Source organism: Pinus tabuliformis, chromosome X (genome assembly GCF_031772625.1).
Source record: "Pinus tabuliformis cultivar Carrire ecotype Pingquan chromosome X, CPIR1, whole genome shotgun sequence".
Classification (NCBI taxonomy): domain Eukaryota; kingdom Viridiplantae; phylum Streptophyta; class Pinopsida; order Pinales; family Pinaceae; genus Pinus; species Pinus tabuliformis.
In genome coordinates, this window is record NC_142308.1 from 1365230999 (window position 1) to 1365239897 (window position 8899).

An 8899-nucleotide genomic window follows, 5' to 3' on the forward strand; every position below is an offset into this window, starting at 1 on the left:
ATACTTTTCTCATTATATTGGCATGGATATTCTTTTATTCACTTAAATCTATTTACTCCTAGGAAAAACCCAAGGTTTGCGCAAGACAGTAAAGGATAGATCTCAAGGAAAGCCACCAAGAATAAATCTAGGTTGTAAGGGTACCATAGATATATTCTACAACAATTATGGTAAGTGAAGTGCTATGGAAGGAGGGATGGAGACCAATGAATCTAAACCCTCTATTTTTCGAGAATAAATTAGTATCAACAAAGAAGAGAAACCACTTCATTGAGAGTTCGCAAAATAAACTCCACGAGAACCACTCAATACAACCTTCACAAGAAAGCAAAGTAAATATCCATAACCATAAATCAATGTAAAACTATCATTTCCACATTCTAGGATCAAGCAACTAAAACTTATGAATTACGACTACACCTTTCTCCACTTCATTCCATCTACAAGAAATGATATATCAAGATCGAGGGATTGGCCCACTTATTTTGCACAAGTGACTCCAAAAAAAGAAAGGCTCAGTCACATCATAACCGAGATTCATAACTCAATTTCCTTCATCACATCTCCATGAATTTTAGGGTGGTACAATGACAAACTAGAGTTATGGGGCATTGTGTTTTGATCTCTACTATTATTGGCCCCACATTTTGCCACTAGGGAGGGTGGTATGGCATTACATTACATATGTATGATTGGTGGGACAACTGTCATGTGCCCTCTTACTTGACCCATTCCATATGAACCCATATGAGGAATAAGGTCTAGGAATTGTCATTCGACTCCTCAAGCTATTTTTAACTTGGGTAGGAACTGTTAAGTAGAGTTATGAACTAAAATTAGTTCACTTTCTTTTCTTGGAATTGTTTTCGTTAAGGGAAAAGCTATTATTAGTAAAATGGGCCCCATAAACAATTGAAATACTCCTTTTGTGCGAACATATTTCCTCCAAAATTGTAAAAGCTCAAGAATTATTTGTCAACAATGGGTGTCCATCTCCATTGCTCCATGGGTTATCATCTCAAGGATTATTTCTTAGTATTATCTTATGGAAACACACCATCACTTAAAAGGTGATGGTCGCAAGCGAAATAGAGGGAGAGGTAGGAGGGTCTAATACTAAACTACGGAAGGTTCTGATGATGTAGATATTGAATATGAGATGGGGATTTAGGTTCCTAGTAGCGCAAGAGTTAGTGATACCAAATATCTCAATATAATGGATTTATACTGGCATATGAAAAATGGTGTTAATGGAGAGAAATGGCGCCTACCAAGAAATATTGTTACATTGAGATAAGATTCAACTTCAAAATAAAGATTTTGAGACCAAAGATACAACCTTAGCAAATATGATCCATGGTGTGGAGTTCATAGTGTCAAGACCATTCCCTAGTGACCATCTCCTCTAAATGATTGCCATTATACACAAGTTCTTTATCTTTTGCTTGTTTATCAATGAATGAGTAACTATGCAATTATGTTTGAAGTACAATAATATGTATGTATTCCATTCTTTTTGTACATCTCTCTAATATACAACTTGCTAAGGTAAACAATAAACATGTTTTCATTTATGGTTTAGATCTTAAGTAATAAATCAACAAATTTATTATATACAAAATGTTGTTTATTTTATTAGAATAAAAATTATTTACCAACTTAAAAAAATGATATTAAATAAAATGTTTAGCTCAAAATATATAAACTTATCAATATTTTATACCAAACTTATGATTATAAGTAAAAATTACTTTAAATATAAATATAACTTATCATGAATTTGTAAATTTTTTCATAGAAACTTATATTTACAAAATTAATTTGAAAACATTTACAAACTTAAAACTACAAAATTGATGTGAAAATTACTCCTCATAAAAATATAACTTATCATGAATATTATTTTACTTTTGTAATAATACTTCATTAGTTACTTTTATTACATTTAAATATTTAGGTTTCACATTATCAATACTTTTCGAAACAATTTTTATAGGCAGATGGATGTGTGAAGATTGGAAGGTCGATGGATTAGAGGTGGAGATCTTTAAAAAATCAGATTTGGACTAATGTATATGCACCCTTACGAAGGCGCCACAATTTGGGATAACACCGTCAATGTAAAATAATTTTCCCCCCTCCTAGCGTGAGGACTTTTAGGGATAGCAATTAAAGAGCCCAGAGAATTTTGACTCAAAGTTGTGCCTAACCAAGAAACAACGTGGCACAATTCCTAGCATTAAAATGGGGTGTCCAAATAGCGATCAAGGAAGGATATCGCTCAATCTTGATTGATGGGGACTCACTGTTAGTTATTAATAGCACCCAAATATTAATCTTTGGATAACCAACAAAGAAACGTGCAAGGATCTAGTGATTGGAAAGTATGATCTACAATATTCATGAGTTAGTTGGCTAGTTGGAATATGTTATCATGCACCATTCTCGAATATCAACAAATAAGGTGGTAGACTACATGGAAAATCTTGGTTTCCAAAGTAGGGTAGTACACAATGATTGTAGCTCGTCTTTTCTTCCAACATATGGCTAGGTTGCGCCTCTCAAGGCCTTGGTGGAGAATAATAGGATGGCCCCTGATGGGTGTGATCTTGGGTTTTAGATGGGGATTCTTGGAATTTTTTCTCACCACCCCACAATTATATAGAGTTTGAATGAGGCTAGGTCACAAGCTCTTCTTACATGCACATGCATGCATTCTCCAGTTGGCAAAGGACATATTCATAATTAGGATGGGTAATGGATTATTGACAAATTGAGAAGGAATTGGATTTGAGCTTTTGGTTGTAGCCTCTTAGCTAAAATTATTATCTTTAATTGTGATAGTAAGTCTTGAAGAATTGACATGGGATTATGTTCGGATAGGTGAGAATGGGAGTCATTCTTGTTGGAGAAATCATAGGACAAAGGAACCAACAGCTAAAGTTGGTTGGTCTCTTTTGTGGTTGATCATAGTTGGTCATGTTGCAAGGCTCTAGATGACACTCTCCACCTTTCTTAGAGAGAACTTCTAGATTCCAATTAAGCTCTCCCTGTTGTTTTAATTTAGTTTGTCTCGAGGGTTGGGGTCAAAATCGTTTTCCTTGAAATCTTGGGGGTATTATGGCTCTCATATTTGGGCTATAAATCTTTTTTATGGGCATATTTGTAGTATATTCTCTATTGACATGTTGAGGGATAGTTTCAAAATGTTGGTAAAAAATCTTGGATGGAGAGTTCCTTTGGCACTTGGTAGGGTTTGGTCTAGTCCTAAGAGGGTTCACTTTGGATGTTGAAAATTTTTTGGGGGGTTGGGTTCCTTTTCATTTTTGTTTGGTCACTTCAAAACTACATGGTTATTGGTGATAAGTCTGGGAAGGAGTCAATTTCTCCTTCATTCTCACTCTCTAGGTTGTGGGAAGATTTGGGGTTAAATGAGTTGTCTTATTGTGAATATTTAGCATATTGGTATATGGGTTATGTTGGCTTTGGTTTTGGTCTGGTGATTTTCTCTTTTGTAAGAAGAGGTTCCTATCGTAATTGTTGGGAATTCATATCTAATTTGAAAATATTGTTGCGTTAGAGGAGGAGGAGTAGACGAGGATCTCGAGGCTATTGTAACTTTTCCTTACCTATGAAATTTTCCTCTAAAAATATATATTTTTCTATAAAAAAAATAATATAAAACTTATATAGGTATTTTTCACTTTGCAATAAAAGTTGGTATATTTCATAAATGTTTCTTTTAATTTAAATTTTGGAAAATAATATAATATATTTTATTTGGTTGCCAATTCTTAATAAAATCCGTGCATGTTTCAATCGCCAAATGTTATTTTGTTGAAATCAAAGGTTTTAGTTCATTGCCAAACTCCCCCACATTCCCGATGTTTAACGAAGGGGGGTCTGCAATCCATGTTTTTCAAAAACCTTTAAAGCCTATGTGAAAAGAGCACATTCATGGCACACCCCCCCCCCAACTAAAACCTTTTATCAATATACCCCCCACCACTCGCAAACTACCTTGCAACTAACCGTTACCTTCGCTATCACTCCCGCTATTTAATCCTTTTGATATATTTTCCACTAGCTAGCCCCCAAAATAGTCATCAATATTTCCTCTACTATCCGCCAACCAATAATCACTGAATTCTTTGATAAATTGCCATCAACATTCCAATATTGATTTGGATGCACAAAGAATTTAATTCATTAATGTATATTCAAACATTCTTTGAAGCAAAATTGGTGGGATGGTTGTATGTGTTAAGGATAATCCTTCAAAACTAGAAACTACTTCTTCAAGTTCAGGTGGAACTTCTTCTCGAGTTTTCTTTGGAGTATCAGTCATCAACCTCCACATTTAGCTATTCTGCTAAAATAACAGACTTATTTAATTTACCTGTTATATGGAAAATCCTCAAATTTACCACGGAACCAAAAGGAAATAAAACCCCAGTTCATAACCTTATCACATCCGAAATTTAATTAAATCATGTGCATCTTCCCACATGATCACTGTGAGATCTAAGCCCTTCAAGCTAACAGTTACGATTCACTGAGCTATTAACTCAATTTTATAAATTATCGCATCCAATTTTGGAATTATCGTCTATGCTTGTTGGCATGCAATGACCATTAGATCTCTTAGATTTCTCCGTTCGAATGATTCTGATCTTCTTTTGGGTTTCTCACGAATTTCTCAGGTTTCCTTGTTCCACGAGACTTAGCACTTCCACCAAGTTTATTTCTCATCTGTCAAATTCAGGATATCTCTAACTAAACTCTGTGATTTCAAAATACATACAAGTCATTTCAATGCATAGTGAGTGAAGATTTAGATGTGACAACACAAGATTATATAAAATCTAGTTCTAAAGGGCTCAAACTGGAAACCAAAAAAAATCAGAAATATTTCGAAGGAAATTAAAACCTCCGGGATTTGACCATTGATGCATAGTATTCACAGAGATACAAAGAGATTCCAAATTTTACATTCCAATCCTCGTCAGCCAAAAATCCCATTCTACTAATTCAAAACCTACATAAATACTTGTACATACAATAATCAGATCGTAAATCAATCGATCGAATCTGCCTAATCCTAGATAATATCTAATCTGCATGATCTTCTCGTCAAGAATCTCAACTAAGCCTAAATACTTGAATTAATTACAAGATAATTGAAATCCTTACTAGCTCAAATCGTATCTAGAAAGCTTTGTAAATTTATAGCTAAAGGATCCCACTCGTTTGCTTGTAAATTTTTTTGTTTTTTTGTAATAAAATTCGAAGTCTTTTGTCTTCAAGCCTCATGCTCCTACATAAAACTCCTAAGGACAAAATTCTTCATGGGCTCCTGTCCATGAGCTCTTCTATAGAACTACCCAACTTATGTAGCATGACATCTATCATCCAGGTAGCATCAGCAATTGGTTGATCCTTTCACTTGATCAAATACTACAAGTATGCCTATCCTCTTGTCTTTTTAAACAATCTCTTATCTAAAATCTTTTCTAGTTGCAATGCCTTTGCTGTAGGTAACTATTTTACCGAGTCAACCTCTTGTTCTTCTTTATCTTCTATTGTATCATCTGCATTTCTATTTTCATACCTGTACAAATCAAAAACATTGAAAATTAGAGATATTCCAATGTGAGGGGGTAATTCAATTTCATATGCATTTGCAGAAAGTTTCCTCGAGACTCTGCATGGTCCAATTTTCTTAAATTTTAACTTGTTATACTCCCTTTTTGGAAATATTTCTTTCCTTAGGTTTGCCAAAACCAAATATCCAACCTCAAAATTAACTTCTCTCTTCTTCAAATCTACTCTTCTATTATACTTTATGTTGCTATCTTGTAACTGATGTTTTACCTGTTCATGTATTGTTTGAATCTATGAAGCAAAATCTTCTCCTTTAGCACTTCTCATTTCAGCTTTTCCCGAGTCTCTTAATTCAGAAACTCCTATTTCATGCATTCCATAAACTATATGGAATGGAATCTTCCCTGTACTCTTGTTAGGAGAATCATTATAAGCATATTCAACCTATGCCGAAATTTGGTCCCATTGTTTTGGATGTTCACCTATAAGACTCCTCAAAAGATTACCCAAGCTTATGTTTACAACTTCAGTCTATCCATCAGTTTGAGGATGATACGCTGAAATGAAACTCAGTTTAGTAGCAACTTTCTTCCACAATGTCCTATGGAAATGACCAACAAATCTCGTGTCTCTCTCTGAAACAATGCTCTTAGGTAACCCATGCAACCTTACAATCTCCTTAAAGAATAAATTAGCAACGTGAGTAGCATCACTGGTTTCACAACATGGAACAAAATGTTCCATTTTAGAAAATCTGTCAACCACAACATAGATTGAATCATTTCCTCTTTGAGTTTTTGGTAAACAAAAAACAAATTCCATACGTACCATATCCCAAGGTCTATCTGGAATAGGTAATGGAACATACAAACTTGTGTTTTGGCTCCTTCCCTTTGTGTACTGATAGACTTTACAATTTTTTACATACTTATCCACTTCAGATCTCATCTTCGGCCAGAAATAAAACGAATTCAACTGTTCATAAGTCTTGTCTGCACCAAGATGTCCTCCAAGTCCACCACTATGTTTATCCTTGCTTAAATTTTCCCTCATAGATAAATTCAGTATGCACAGTTGATTTCTTTTAAACAACAATCCTTCTTGCAATAAAAAATCCAGCCACTTACTTCTCTCTAACAAAACAAGATTTTTACAAGATTCAAATGCTTCTTTAAAATCTAAATCTTTCTCATATAATTCTTTAAGAAAATCAAAACCCAACACTTTAGTTTGACTTTCCTGAACTAGGATACTTTTTCTGCTTAAGGCATATTCTACTTTGTTTGATTGGCCATTTATATGTTTTAATACAAAATAAAAAATTTGAAGATATTCTACCCATTTTGCATGTTTCTTACAGACATCAAAATTCCAAACAATACAATATGTAAATCATGTCAGTTTGGTAAGCAAACCATAACTAACTTCCCTGAGAATGAAGGATTAGCTAGCAGGCCGCTTGAACTTGTCCATACTGATGTATGTGGTCCATCTAGGAAAAGGTCACCTCGAGGAGAAGAATACTTTATACTATTCATTGATGACTTTTCTAGGATGTGTTGGATAGGACTCATGAAGCACAAAGACGAAGCCTTTGAAAAGTTCAAATAATTCAAAGCCTTGGTGGAGAACGAATCAAATCACAGAATCAAATGCCTCAGGTCTAATCGAGGAGGAGAATTTACCTCGAACGAATTTTTCGATTTTTGTGAAGAACATGGAATATGAAGGGAATTCTCTACAGCTAGGACTCCTCAGCAAAATGGAGTAGTGGAAAGGATGAACAGAACGGTTCAACAAATGGCTCGTGCTATGCTTGATGAGTCTTGAACACCCGCAACCTTCTGGGGTGAAGCTGCATTTGCTGCAGTTGTTATTCTCAACAAAACAAATGTCCATGTGAACAGCACTCAAACTCCTCATGAACTCTGGTATGGTGAGACTCCTTCGGTAAAATATTTCAAAATTTTTGGAAGCAAATTCTATATCAAAAATACTGATGAAAATATTGGCAAGTTTGAACCTAGAGTAAATGAAGGCATTCTTGTTGGTTACTCTCCCCACAGCAAAGCTTACAAGTGGTACAATAAAAGGCTTGGAAAAAGGTTGAAAGTATTGATGTAGTAGTTGATGAAGAAGAAAACACTCCTAGGCAGGTAAGGCCTGATGATTTCCAAGATGATGAGGATTATCCATCAACATCAAATCAGATTCATGATGAAGAAGAAACCCATGGGGCACCATAAGAACAGATAAGGATAGAAGAAAAGAATCCATCCAGGTATGTTCAAAAGAATCATCCAGAATCTCAAATCTTGGCGCAGAAAGAGGCAGGTATACAAACAAGAAGAACTATTGCAGAAGCTTCAAGCTATTTGGCATTGCTCTCCTCCATTGAACCACAAAATATAAGAGAAGCATGCAAAGATGAATGATGGGTCAAGGCAATGGATGAAGAACTTGAGCAGATCAAAAAGAATAACACTTGGGAGTTGGTTCCTAGACCAAAAGATAAGAATGTCATAGGGACAAAATGGATCTTTAAAAACAAGTTGAATGAAAATGGGGAAGTTATTAGAAGCAATGCCGGACTTGTTTGTATAGGGTATGCTCAACAAGAAGGAATAGACTTTGAAGAAACTTTTGCTCCCATTGCTATACTTGAGGCCATCCAAATGTTCCTTGCTCTCTCAAGCTTTCAGAAGTTCAAAGTATTTCAACTGGACATGAAATCAGCTTTTCTGAATGGAGACTTAGAAGAAGAAATGTATATTGAGCAACCAGATGGATTCATCCTTGGAAATGATCCAAAACTTGTATGCAGACTTAAGAACGCTCTCTATGGTCTTAAACAAGCTCCACGGGCTTGGTATTATCGTCTTGACAAATATCTTCATCAACAAGGTTTCTCAAAAGGATCAGCAAATAGCAAATTGCTAATACTTCTTGTGTATGTTGATGATATCATTTTTGGCAGCAATGAAGAAGTTATGAGTCGAAGCTTTTCCTTGGTCATGCAGAAAGAATTCGAAGTGTCCTTGCTTGGAGAACTGACATATTTTCTTGGATTACAAATCCAACAAAATGAAGGTGGTATCTTTTTATCTCAAACCAAGTACCTCAAGCAGATTTTGAAGAAGTATGGCATGGAAGATTCAAAACCAGTATGTACCCCTATGGTTACAGGATGCAGCCTCAGTGCAAATGATGAATCAGCAGCAGTGCATCAACCAACTTATAGATCCATGATTGGAAGTCTTCTCTATTTAACAAGTACCCGACCAGACATCATGCA